The sequence below is a fragment of the Balaenoptera acutorostrata genome, chromosome 11, assembly GCF_949987535.1.
Source record: "Balaenoptera acutorostrata chromosome 11, mBalAcu1.1, whole genome shotgun sequence".
Taxonomy (NCBI): Eukaryota; Metazoa; Chordata; class Mammalia; order Artiodactyla; family Balaenopteridae; genus Balaenoptera; species Balaenoptera acutorostrata.
In genome coordinates, this window is record NC_080074.1 from 98,440,620 (window position 1) to 98,455,615 (window position 14,996).

At 34.8% G+C, this 14,996-nt stretch overlaps 1 protein-coding gene across 1 annotated transcript in view; it reads left to right on the forward strand.

The window, feature by feature from the left end:
- LOC103006768 (killer cell lectin-like receptor 2) overlaps window positions 1-5,402 on the forward strand; it is a 59,880-nt gene extending 54,478 nt beyond the window's left edge. The window contains exons 16-19 of the mRNA XM_057557393.1: window positions 327-399; window positions 1,395-1,514; window positions 2,474-2,619; window positions 5,272-5,402. The gene's annotated coding sequence lies outside the window, so the exon portion shown is untranslated. The remainder of the gene's footprint in view (window positions 1-326; window positions 400-1,394; window positions 1,515-2,473; window positions 2,620-5,271) is intronic.
- The last annotated feature ends 9,594 nt before the right edge of the window (window positions 5,403-14,996 follow it).

Genomic DNA, 14,996 nt, shown 5'->3' on the forward strand with positions numbered 1-14,996 from the left:
ACTAGCGCACAAAGCATGCACATTGTGTAAGAACAGAGACAAACAAGAAGAGCTGAGTTAAACGTAAACGGGATGGTTGGTGATGGGAGGGAGAGGCGGGTGGGTGGCTCTGCATGGACCAATGATCTTTTGTACCAGGGACAGAGGAGTGTGATTAACGCATCCCCTGTCCTGGAGGTTCACTGAAGAAATAAAAATTAAGTGTCTTTAGCGTGAAAAAAAAAAAAAAAAAGAACTACCATATGACCCAGTAATCCCACTACTGGACATATACCCTGAGAAAACCATAATTCAAAAAGTCACATGTATCCCAATGTTCATTGCAGCACTATTTACAATAGCCAGGACATGGAAGCAACCTAAATGTCCATCAGCAGAGGAATGGATAAAGAAGACGTGGTATATATCTATATCTATATCTATATCTATATCTATATCTATCTATCTATCTATCTATCTATCTATCTATCTATCTATCTATAATGGAATATTACTCAGCCATAAAAAGGAACGAAATTGAGTCATTTGTTGAGACATGGATGGATCTAGAGACTGTCATACAGAGTGAAGTAAGTCAGAAAGAAAAACAAATATCGTATATTAACGCATATATGTGGAATCTAGAAAAATGGTACAGATGAACCTATTTGCAGGGCAGGAATAGAGATACAGATGTAGAGAACGGACATGTGGACACAGTGGGCGAAGGGGAGGGCAGGATGAATGGGGAGATTAGGTTTGACATAAATACACTACCACGTGTAAAATAGGTAGCTAGTGGGCACCTGTATAGCACAGGGAGCTCAGCTTGGTGCTCTGTGATGACCTAGATGGGTGGGATGGGGTGGGGAAGGAGGGGACATATGTATACATATAGCTGTTTCACTTCATTGTACAGCAGAAACTAACACAACATTGTAAAGCAATTATACTCCAGTTTAAAAAAAAAGTAGCACTCCAAGTTCTTTTCCCATGGGTATTCAGTGAATCCAGTATAAAATTATATTAAAAAGAGCCAAATCCTTTAGGTTAGCCCTAAATGAAAATACTAAATGCTAAATGAAATAGTGAATACTAAATTTCACAAACTTTGAAATCCTTATTTGAAGAGTAGATGGCATAAAAACCAGTTAGTATGTTCTTTATTTCCAGTTTATATTCTCTGTTTTGTAAATGTTGATTACTGTTTTACACACTTTAAAACATAAGTATAGCAAGTTATGGTTATATATAAAAATCCATTTTAGGTTCTGACACTTCAAAATATTTTAACCTTACATTTTCTCTGATTGTACTTTCATTTAGTCAACATCGTTTATTTTGTAATTCTGAAATAGAGTAAATGGTCATAATAAAGTGATCTATTAAAGCCATTCACAATCTTAATTTTATAGTACGGCTTGAAGATTTTCAGACAGATTTTAAGTGCAATATACAAGGTACGAAAGACACAAAAGGAAGAAATACTTCTGTACCGGAAGCTGAGGATGGCTCAGTTTTACCACCTAGGACAGGTAAGTATCACCCTTTCTTATCGAGTCAGTTTTATTGATTATAGTTAATTGAACACGACATTTACAAAATAAGAAGTGTTAATGCAAGTTCATGTACCTGATGCACACTGAGGCCAAACTGAAACTTCGGAATTTGGAGCAGAGAAAGGTTTATTGCAAGGCCATGCAAGCAGACGAGGTGGCTCATGCCCTAAAAAACCTCGAGCTCCCCGAAGGGTTTCGGCAAAGCATTTTTAAAAGCCAGGTGCGGGGCGGGGGATGGGTACGTGGTCAGATCGTGCACAGTTCTCTGATTGGCTGATGATGAGGTAACAGGTGGTGAAACCGGGGTTAACTTTATCAGTCCTTAGACTCCAGGAGGCCTGGGGCTACGTGCTCATGGTCATCAAGTAGTTCACGTCTTCCATTTGGTGGGGGGTTCACATCTGCAAAACTACTCAGGAAATGTGCATCAAATACTATTATCTAGGTACTCAGAGAGGAGCTAAAGCAGAGGACATGGGGGAAGGCCTGTCCCGGGTAGGCCCCATAGGGTCCTGCTTCGTTCCAGAAGCTTCTGTTAGATTATTATATTGATTTGAGTATTTTGTGCTTGTGGATGAATTTTTCCCAATATATAATTGATCCCTTGGCATTAATACTATTTCCATATATTTACTTTGATGGATTTCTTCCTTCAGGGAGAACTGCTCCATTTTGCTGCAGTTTATTTGTGTCTGAGAAGTCAAGATTTCACAATCTTAAATGGCTTTGGGTCTGTGAGAGACAGTCTCTGACGCAACAGTATTCTTACCTACAGAATTTGGCAGGAGAGCTATTCCTAACATATGAGTTTGGGGATGCAGGGAAATCATCTATTGTCTGATCAATCAGTCTAAGCAATGAAGTACAGAAAAAGTACAGGTCTCTAAATGGTTCTGAGGTTGTGGATGATGGTGGTTTTTGTTTTCAAAATAAAGGCTCTGACACATGTCAAGGAAAATGGTCCTGCTGTGGAAAAAACTGTTACTATTTTTCAAAAGAAGAGAAAAGTTGGAGTGAGAGTAAGAAGTCATGCCAAGACCTGGGTTCTAATCGCATTAAGATTGATGACCGAAAGGAGCAGGTATGTTTATTAAACCTGAGTAGGTGCTTTAAGAGAAGTTCATATGCATTAGGATGATTGTGTAGGCTTTCTTCCAATATTATTTGCCCAATTCGGTTTGAAGCCCTTGTACAGATTGGTGTAGATTTACCTGCAGAGGAGGGGACATAGGTGTAACAGAGACCTGGAAGAATGATTTTCGAAACCAAGAGAAATAGCTTTTCTGTGGGTGTTGGGGCCATGGAATGATTTTCAGTCTTTTGATTATGTGTGTTGCCTCTTGACATTTTAGTATACATCAGACTGTTCAGTATTTAGCCTCTTGGGGCTAATTCGGGGCAAAAGAAAAACTGCCTTCTATGATATGAGCAGTCTAAAAGAGACAACATCTCATTGTATTGAATTCTATTCTTCCACCATCAGTATTTGGGAGGGATCACATTTCTAAGGGAGGATGAGTTTTTCACTTTCATGACCATAGAAAATATAGAATGAAAAATAAAGAGAATGAATTTAGCTGGAATGATTCTTCAAAAATGATTTTTGTTTTACTCATAATCCTGAATGACAGAGGAAGCTTCTCCTTCCTGGAAGAGAAAATCTAGATCACATTTGCCATCACTTATAAGGTTTGGGAACATAAAGCCAATCTAACAGATTTTGTAGATTTCCTTCTAATGATTCAATTTAGGCCCTGAGCTTCGTTTATGATATTTAGTCCCAGCAATGTTATTTCTATTAGTGTCTTATAAAGCATGGGTTAAAGCCCTATGTTTTCTTGTTTATAAAATTTATATTATCAAAATAATATGAACAAGTCATTCTTTACTATAAAAACGGAATGAACTAAGTAGTAGAATATGAAGTCAAAGAAATACAAATATCCAGATACAGATTACAAGTTCCTGATCAATTTAAACCTCAGTTGTGATCAGTCAGTTCCTAAATGATATGAGTTTTATTTTACTCTCAGGAGTTTAACTTTATTTTAATCCACCTTTTTCTTGTAATTTCCAATTCTGTTCTCTTCAGTTTTATTCCTGCCATTGAAGTTTCTGGACTTAGAGCTTCAATGAATCTGCTTATTCCTGTTATCGCTGTATATCCATGAACTATTTTAGTTCCTTTGAAGTTTCTGAAAACTTTTGACATTGTTTAGAGTGAAAGCCATGCTTCGTACTCTGTTACCTCATTTGATGATAATCTTGCTGTCAGTATCTACAACTATACACTATACACTCTGCAAACTCTGGGACAGACTTTGTCCTGGGACAGCATTACTCTCACAATAATGGCTTAAGATTTTCAGTCTTTAGCTGCATTACAGAGCATAAGAATGTAATTAGAGCAGTGACGTAAATCCACTGATATTTGAAAACAGAGATTGGCTTTTATACATTTATGTGTACATCTAACAACTAGCAAAAATACATAAACGAAAGACCTAATGGACATTTAATTTTAGTGCTTTTTCAGAGACCTAGAAACAATAAAGTATATTTTTGATGTGCCTCTATAATACCCATACATTTTTCCTAGGCATTAAAAATAAACTATTATAATAGTCCTCTTATACAATTTAATTATGGTGTAAAAATATTGATGTGTGTGTGTGTGAGAGAGAGAGAGAGATGGAGAGAGAGGCTGAGACAGAGACATTGCTTTTAGGAAAGAGAATTTATTGCTTCACATTTGCATCCATACGAAAATAATTGACGTAAGTAAAATATACCAGTTGGAATAATGATTACAGATAATTAACAATATTTTATATTAAAGGTGCTTCAGACACTGCATGAATTATTTTAGTGCACAAAATCTCCAAAACAGATAGTATGATTCCCATTTTATAGACAAGGAAAATGCTTAAGAAAGTTTATTTGCTTATGTTTACATGCAAGTAAATGGGATGACTTGTTTTAAAACTTGTAGGTATAGTTTCTTCATTTTCACTGCTGCATAATATTCCATAGTGCAGATATACTCTATCCATAGTCTAGATGATAGGAATTTGAGTTGTTTCCAGTTTTTGTTGTTATGAATTGTCCTTCATGAAACATTCTTAAGCATGTCTCTTTGCAAGATTTTTCCATGTGTCCTATCTTTTCTTTATCACAAATCACCCTAGGAGTGGAATCATTGGGTAATTGGGTATGTAAAAGTTCAATTTTATATAATAATTCCAAATTATTTTTCAATATAATTTTAGCAACAGTTTTATTTGGTTTTTTTGTTTTGTTTTGTTTTGGCCGCATGTGGGATCTTAGTTCCCTGACCAGGGATTGAACCCATGCACCTTGCAGTGGAAGCATGGAGTCCTAACCACTGGACCGCCAGGGAAGTCCCTAGCAACAGTTTTAATGATACCTTTGTTCTCTACCATCCCACAAACTTGGTGTTGTTATTCTTATTTTTTGCCAATTGAATAGCTGTCAATATATCTTTGTAGTTTTGATTTGCATTTCCGTGATCTCTAGGGAGCTTGTCCCTTCTCCACATTTATTGGCTACATGTTTTATTTATTTGAAATATAAGTTCTTAATTTTTGCCCATTTTTTTCTTATTGCATAATTTTGTTTTCTTATTGATTTATAGGGATATTTTATATGTTCTTCAAACTAAATCACTACAGATATCTGCAGATTTCAGGCTTGTCTTTTTATGTTTTTTCAGGTATCCTTTGATGAAGAGAAGTTCTATGTTTAGAGCAGTCATCTTTACCTATGTATTCTGTTATACATGGTGATTTTTTTTTTAAAGTCCATCACGTCCCTTCCTTTATATCTTTCATCCAGACATGAAGAATTGAGTGATTCGTTCATGAGGCCTTTCCACTTTCATTTCTTCTCTTCACCATGAAGAGATTAGTGCCAGCTCTATTTATCGTAGGGGCATTTGAAGACAAATATGCCCAGTATTTTATGAGAGTTTCCTGTAGCAAAGTGTTACTGTTGATATTATGAATAATGCTAGTGATTCTAATTTTCCCACAGACCTTCATTCAGTCAAAAATAAAATACAATCATTGGGTTGGGTTAGAGGGAAGAGGAGCTAATCATCCCTGGATGTGGCTGGAAGGCACTAATGCTTCTAAGAATCTGTAAGTTTGTATTTTATAGTCTCCGTCCTCCCTTTCATTCTCAGTACCTGATCCATAGGTTACAGGTCAAGACCAGGAAATGATCCTTGGGGACTTAGGGAATATCTTTAATTCCAGCTGATCTCACTCCTCAGACTGGCAACCAAATGCAAATCTCAGGCCCCAAATAACCAGACCAAAAGAGCATTATTTCTTCCTGCATTCTTTGGCAGTAGGAACTGCCAAATATGCCAAGTAATTTATATAGCATATTAGAGGATGCTAAATGCTATGGAGTGATATGCAGTCCAACACATTTTGCTGTATCACAAAATACCTTTTTGTGTATGGAGGTAAAAAGAAGAGATTTCAACGTTCTTGGTCAGCAGTTGTAAGAATAGTTGTCAGTAATTTTCATGGGGTATTTCTGGAATTCAGTTTTAGATATACGGTGGATAAATATATTAAACATTTAGTTGTCCACAGGATGTCACATGGGCATTTTGGTACACGCTTATCAAGTTCAAGTGAGAGGTTTGTTCATGCATCAGTGCAGGGACAGTGTTAATACTATGAGGCTGGAAGTGATCATCAGGAAATCTAAGGTCACACACACACACACACACACATACACACACACACGTATAAGTGAGTGAATGAGGTCAGAAAGATGGCTGGGTAGGAAATTCCAGGCCCTAATTTCCCCCATGGAACCACTGAATAAACAACTACACATGAACCAAAATAGTCTTTGAGGATTCTAGATACCAGTTAAGGAACTGCAGCAACCAAACAATGTGTAACCTGAAAAAGCTTCATTCATAATGACAGGAGATTTCATGGCCTTTCTTTCACCTCCTCTCTAGTGCAGCACAGAATGGTTAGAAGGAAACTGACAAATTCCTGGATTCTCCCTTGAGACAGAAGGAAAAACATGACAGTTGCTTGTAAAGTCCTGGTTTGTCTGGAGGCTGCTGCAGGAACTGGTTTTCATCTCACTTGACTCAGAGCAATGATGAGAATTGTGCACAGTTTGGACACCTGGTTGGTATAATAGTGGCAGGCATTGTGGTGCTTTAGAGCTACAGGAGCTCTGCAAAGCTGTGAGCTCCTGGGGACAAGTGATTATGGGCAGCAGAATGCTACAGAAATCCAAGGCAACTGAGAAGATGCAGTGGTAAAACTCTTAGGGAAATTAAGACATTTAAAAAGCAGCCACGGGCTTCCCTGGTGGCGCAGTGGTTGAGAATCTGCCTGCCAATGCAGGGGACACGGGTTCGAGCCCTGGTCTGGGAAGATCCCACATGCCGCGGAGCAACTGGGCCTGTGAGCCACAATTACTGAGCCTGCGCGTCTGGAGCCTGTGCTCCGCAACAAGAGAGGCCGCAATAATGAGAGGCCCCGCGCACCGCGATGAAGTATGGCCCCCACTTGCCACAACTAGAGAAAGCCCTCGCACAGAAACGAAGACCCAACACAGCCATAAATAAATAAAATAGTGTTTAAAAAAAAAAACAAAAACAAAAACAAAAAAGCAGCCACATATATAGGAAACTAGAATAAAAACACACAGACAGAACCAGAAAAGACACATTACCAGAAAAGGTTGAGAGAACTCTGGTCCTTTATGTCTGACTAATTAGTGAAGGTGTTCCTTTGAACAAAGCTAGTCTGTAAATACGGGGAGAGGTGATTGTTTTTTCATGGCTCAAATCTCAGTAATAGTTCACAAGGCATACAAAGAAACAGGGAATCATGGTCCACTCAAAATAACAAAGCAAAAAATTCAGAGACTGAAATTAAAGAAAGGTAGGCCTCTGATTACTTGCAAGAAATGTAAGAAAACTAAAAAACAAAATGTTGCTCAGTGAGCTAACGGAGAATAGTGACACATATCTAAAACTAAACAAAATCAAGGAAAGGGCTTATGAACAAAATGAGATTACCAATAAACATGCAGAAATCATAAAAGTAACAAATTCTAGAGCTTATAAATATAATAACTAAATTAAAAAATGAACAAGAGGAATCAATAACAGAGTTGATCATATAGAAGAAAGAATCCTTGAACTTAAAGATAAGTCATTTGAAAGAGTTAAGTCTGAGGTAGAAAAAAAATAAGGAAAAGTGAACAGAGCCTAAAGAACTTATGGAACACCATCAATGAGACCAACACATAGATTATGAGAGTCCGAGAAAGAGAAGATAGAGAAAAAGGGACAGAAAGTTTAATTGAAAAAATAATGGCCAAAAAATTCCCAAATTTAAGGAAAGAAGTAAATATAAGATACAAGTAACTCAACAAAATCCAAGTAAGATAATCCAAAAAGATCCACACCAAGACATGTTATAATCAAGCTGTCTAAAGTCAAAGACAAAGAGAATCTTGGAAGCAACAAGAGAAAAGTGACTAATCAGATAAATACAAGGGAACTTCTGTAAGATTATCAGTAGATTTCTCAGCAGAAACCTTACAGGCTAGAAGGCAGTAGGATTATATATTTCATGTGCTGAAAGCAAATACTGTCAACAAGGAACACTGATCTGCAAAAGTGTCCTTCAAAAATAGAGAAACTTGTGCTCTCCTAGATAAATAAGAGCTGAGAGAGTCCACTACCATAAGACCTGCCCAACAAGAAATGCTAAAGGAAGTCTTTCAAGTTAAAATGAAAGGCTGCTAGACAGTAACCCAGTACCCTAAAAAATATGCAACTCTATGATAAAGATAAAGGTATGGATAAATATGAAAACCTGCTTATTGTTATTTGGTTCCTAAATTCCACTTTTAATTCTCTCATAGGATTTATAGGCCAAAAGCATAAAAATAACTATAACACTATGTTATTTGGTGCACAATAGATTTAGATGTAGTGACATCAGTAACACACAGTGGAGAGATGGCGCTGTAAAGGTGTAGAGTTTTTTATATGATTGAAATTGTTTTCAGACTAAAATAGATTATTATAACTTTAAGCTGTTTTATGTAATTGTATGGTAACCACAAGTAAAATATCTATACAATATACAGAAAACAAAAAGAGAATCAAAGCATGTCACTACAAAAAAATCAATTAAACATGCAGCATATCAGTAATGGAGGAAATAAGGAACAGAAAAGCTGTAACACATACAAAAAACAAATAACAAAATGATAATAGTGTGTTCTTCCCTATCAGCTCTTACTTTAAATGTAAATGGATTATACTCCCCAGTGACAGTATGTTGATTGCCTGAATGGATGAAAAAAATAAGATTGAAATATATGCTGTCTACAAGACTCACTTTAGATCTAAGGACATGCATATGTTGAAAATGAAGAGATGGAAAAAATATTCCATGCAAATAGTAACCAAAAGAGAGCAAGGATGGTTATACTAATAGCAAAAAAAATAGATTTAAAATCAAACACTGTACAAGAGACAAAGAAGGACACTATACAATGATAAAGGAGTCAATTCACTGATTGATGTATGTGATTCACAATTATAAAATTATAAATATATCAGAGCTACTATAGGTAAGAAAACATTTACAAAATTGAAGAGAGAAATAGATCCACAATAATAGCAGAAGACTTCATTACCCCACTTTCAATAATGGATAGAACAACCAGACAGAAGATCAATAAGGGAATAGAAGATTCAAACAACACTATAGACCAATTGCGCCTAACAGACATGGAAAGAAACTGCTACCCAACAAGAGCAGAACACTGTTTTCTCAAGTACACATGGAACTTTCTCCAGGACAGAACACAGAATGTCAAGGGACCCATAATAGTCAAAACAATCTTGAAAAAGAAAAAATTGGAGGTCTTCCACTTCCTTATTTCAAAACTTATTACAAAGTTACAATAATCAGAACAGTGTGGTACTGGCATAGAGACAGACATATAAGGCCAGTGGAATAGAATAGAGAGCCCAGAAATAAATTCTTGCATATACTGTCAAATGATTTTCAACAAAAATGTCAAGACCTTTATAAAATGGGAAAATGACAGTCTCTTCAACAAGAGTTGCTGGGAAAACTGGATATTCACCTGCAAAAGAATGAAATTTGACCTTTTCCTTACATCACATAAAAAATTAACTCAAAATGGACCAGAGACCTAAATGTAAGACATAATGTTATAAAAATCTTAGGAGAAAACATAGGGGAAAATATTCATGACGCTGGACTTGGCAGTGATTTACTGGATATGTTACCAAAGCACAGACAACAAAAGTTAAAGTAAGTTAATTGGATTACATCAAAATTGAAAAATTCTCTCTGTCAAAAGACACAGTCAATGGAATGAAAAGACAACATACAGAATGGAGAGTGTGACAGGTCACATATCTGATAGGAAATTATATCCAGAATATATGGGGCACTCCTACAATTCAACAAAAACAACAAAACAAATAACTTTATTTTAAAATGGGCAGAAAAATTGAATAGAAATATCTCAAGGGAATATATACAAATGCCTGACAGGTATATGAAAAGATACTCAACATCCCTAATCATTGGGGAAATAAAAATCAAAGTTACAGTAACATATTGTTTAACATATCTTGCACACATTAGGATGGCTACAACAACAACAACAGAAAAAAACAGAAGTGGGAGTGAGGGGGAGGTGGAATTGGATAAAGCTGGTCAAAGGTACATACTTCCATTTATAAGTACTCGGGATACAATGTACAACATGATGACTACACTTAACACTGATATGTGGTGTATTTGAAAGTTGTTAAGAGACTAGATCCTGAGTTCTTATCACAAGGAAAAAACATTTTTTCTTTTTTCTTTTCTTTTGGTATCTATATGAGATGATAGATGTTAGCTAAACTTATTGTGGCAATCATTTCACAGTATATGTAAGTGAAATCATTATTCTGTATGCCTTAAACTTATACAGAGCTGTGTATCAGTCATATCTCAATAAAACAGCGAATCAAACAAACAAACCCAGAAAGCAATGAGTGTTGGCGGGGATGGCGAGAAATTGGAACCACTGTGCACTGTTGGTAGAATGTGAACTGGTGAAGTTGTTGTGGAAAACAGTATGGTGGTTCCTCAAAACTGTAAAAACAGAACTACCATAGATCTAGAAACTCCCTTCTGGATCCTATGAATCCAAAAGAATCGAAAGCAGTGTTCTGAAGAGATGTTTGTACACTATGTTCATAGCAGCATTGCTCATATTAGCTAAGAGGTGGAGGCACCCCAGGTGTCCATCAATTGATGAATGGGTAGGTGAAGTATAGTATATACATACAATGGAATATTATGCAGCCTTAAACAGAAAGTAAATTCTGACACATGCTACAACATGAATGAAATTCAAGGAGTTCCACTTACAGGTGGTACCTGAAGTAATCAAATTCAGAGAGAAAAAATGTAGAATGGTGGTTGCCAGGGGTTGTGGAGAGGGGGAAATGGGGAATTAACTGGTATAGAGTTTCATTTTGCAAGATAAGAGTTCTAGAGATTGGTTGCTCAACAATGCAAATATACTTAACACTACTGAAGTACATACTTAAAAGTACTTAAGATGATGAATTTTGTATTATGTGTATTTTACCACAATTAGAAATTAAATAAACAAACAAAAGTGGTGAAATCTGAATAAAGTCTATTGATTATGTCAGTGTCAATTTCCTGGCTTTTATATTGTAGCATAATTTTTATTTAAGTTGTTATGCAAATGACTAAAAAGTTATATAAGATGCTACCTTTGTGGAAATCTGGGTGTAGGATACGTGGGATCTCTCTGCACTGTTTTTTTAAGTTCCTGTGAGTGTATGGTTATTTCAAAACAAAAAGTTAAAAAAACCCCAATAATTGAAGAAGACATATTATATATAACAAAAACAACAATAAAAGGATTGTATTCAGATTTTTAAATAACTTCATTGGAATAATAATAAGAAAAAGATAACCTGCATGTCAAAAAAATGTTAATTGTATAAATAGGAAATTCCACTTATTGATAACAGGGATGTTTATTGCAGCACTATTGGTACAGAAAAATGGGAAATATTGGAGATGTCTGAGGACAGGGAAATAAATGAATGAGCTGTAAAAATTTTATAAAATAAAATTTTGAGGTTAAAATGAAGTTCTAGGTCCACTAATATCAATATGGGTAGAAACGGGAAGACACAATACTGACTAAAATAGCAGTGTAGATCATGTATAATAATAGTTCCATTTAGGTATACTTCCATTCTGTATATTGTCCACTCATAATTATAATATATAAGTCAATATATAGAATTATATTAAAATTAAAGTTGTCACTCAGAGACTTAATCTGACCTACACTTTTTTGTTTTTAACTTTTTAAAATGTCAACCTACACTTTTATCAACAGCATATAAGAAAATATAGACTCAGTGTACCAAGTTTATAGTTGACTCCAAACTAGGAATAATTAGCCAATCAGTTATACGATTGACACCTAACAAGACAGGAATCAGAAATTTAAATATGAAACTGAACCCAGGAACAAGGTGATTGAATGGGTCTGAGGGATATAGGCCTAGTTTAAAATTGATGCTGCTTGTGTGCAATTTAATTTTGTCTTTGGGCTTTGCCGAATAAACAACGATGTTCACCTATTTTATTAGCTTTCAGTATGCTTCCAGTCTAGATTCACTTAGGGATTTTTGTTTTTCTAAAGAAGGAGGGACAGGATTTGCACACTGGTTCCTGAAGTGGAGAGGATGAGATGGAAGACAGAAAAACATCTCTTCTCTAGCTGACTTACAGGACTAGACCTTACTCGCCAGAAAGAGTGGGGAGGGACAGCAGGTAGAAGAGTCTTTTATTTCAATGAATATAACTTTATTTCTTTTTTGATTCTAAAACTGATACAAGCTTCAGTTATACACATATACACACTCTTTTTATATTCTTTTCCATTACGGTTTATCACAAGGTATTGAATAAAGTTCCCTGTGCTATATAGTAGGACCTTGTTATTTATCCATTCTGTATGTAATAGTGTGTATTTACTAACCCCAAACTCTCAGTCTATCCCCCACTCATCCACCCCTCCCCCTTGGCAACCACAGGTCTGTTCTCTATGTCTGTGAGTCTGTTTCTGTTTCATAGATAAGTTCATTTGTGCTATATTTTAGATTCTACATCTAAGTGATATCATACGGTATTTGTCTTTCTGACTTAATGCCACTTAGCATGATAATCGCTAGTTGCATCCATGTTGCTGCAAATGGCATTATTTCATTCTTTTTTATGGCTAAGTCACTTTGCTGTATAGCAGAAATTAACACAGCATTGTAAATCAACTATATTTCAATAAAAATAAATCTAAAAGAAAAAAATTAAAGTTGTCAATATGTAGTCAAATATAAAATCATGGACAATGATACACATAAACTTCAAAATAGGAGGTGTCCATATAAAGGGGAGGAATGGGCTTGGGAAGGAGTACAAAATTCTATCCAACTATATCTGGTTCTAAAGCAAGTAGATAAAATATCAGCATTTATTACATCTTTAAAGTTGGTACCTATGTTTGCTGTGTTACTCTTTATTCTTTCTGTATGTTAGAAATATTCCTAAAATATCATAAAATATAACCTTGATAGAACTGAAATAATAAACAAAACCACAGTTATGGCTGGAGACTTAAACATTCCTCCCTTAGTAATCAATAGAATACATAGTCATAAAATCAGTAAGGATATTGAAGACCTGCACAATATTATCTACCAAGCTGTCCTAAATATTTATGGAATTCCACAGTCAACAGTAGCAGACCACACATTCTATCAAATGTACTTTGAACATCAAATTTATTTTAGTTCATAAAACAAACCTCAACAAACTTACACAAAGTGTGTAAGAATGAAATCACACAAAGTATGTTCTTTTGACCTCAGTGGATTTAATCTAGAAATCAATAATAGAAAAATATTTAAGAAATCTCCAAATATTTGAAAACTAAACAACACTTTTAGAAATAATGCAAAGGTCAGACAAATCATGAGAGATATTTAAAAATATTTTGAAATGAATGAAGACAAACGAGATCAAACTGTGTGGGATAAAGTTAAATCAGTGTGTAGATGGAAATGTGTATCATAAAATGCTTATATTGGAAGAAACTTTTCTAATCAATAATCTCAACTGCCACCTTGAGAACACAGACTAAGAAAAGGAATTAAAAACTAAATCAAGTAAAGGGAGGAAATCATAAATTAAGAGCAGAAATTAGTGAAATTTGAAATAAAAATAATAAAATAAATGTAACAAGAAGTTTTGAAAAGATCAGTAACATTGATAAACCTCTGGCCAGACTGATCAAGAGAAAAAAATAGGCATAAAAGACCAACACAAGGAATGAAAGAGCAACATTACTACAGATAATATTGGTATTAAAAGGATATTAAAAGAATATTATGAAGAACTTTTTGCCAATAAATTCTAAAGCTTAGATGACAGAGAAATTTCTTGAAAAAACATGATCTTGCAAAACACACAGAAGAAGAATTTGATAACCTGAATTGTTGTATATCTAAAGAAAGACACTGAGTTTGTAATTAAAATATTCCAGAGGAAATTCCAGATGGCTTCACTTGTGAATTCTACCAAATATTTAAAGAATAAAGAATAAAATTAAAAAAAAACTTCTTCCAGGAGACAGAAGAGAATCAAACATGTTCCAACCCATTTTGTACTATTTGTTACAAATAGTAACACACCGAATTGAGCAAGTTATAAAAAAGATTATACATCATGATTGATTGGGGTTTATTCTGCATATGCAAAATTTATCAATCAATGTGATTTGCCTTACTGATTGACTAAAGAAGAAAGACCATATGATCATCAGAAAACCTACAGCTAATAATATATTAAGCAGTGAAAGAATGAGTACTTTCCCCTTAACATTGGTTATAAGACAAGGATATCTGCTCTTGCCGTTCCTATTCACCGTCATAATGGAGGTCATTTCAGTGCAATAAGGCAAGAAAAAAAGTCATACAGATTGGAAAGAGAAAACAAAGCTATGTTTATTTGCAAAATGACATAATTGTCTGCATAGAAAATTACAGAGTCTCTCCAAAATCCGCCTAAAACTAATCAGGAAGTTAAGCATGGTTTCAGATACAAGAACAGTATATCAAAATCAATTATATTTCTATATACTAAAATTAAGTTATTGGAAATTGCAATAAACAAAAGTACCATTTACAATAGTATCAAAAATATTAATTTGATAGTATAAATGTACCAAAATATGTGCACCATTTGTATGCTGAAAATTATAAAACACTAGTGAGAAAAATTGAAGAAGACAGGG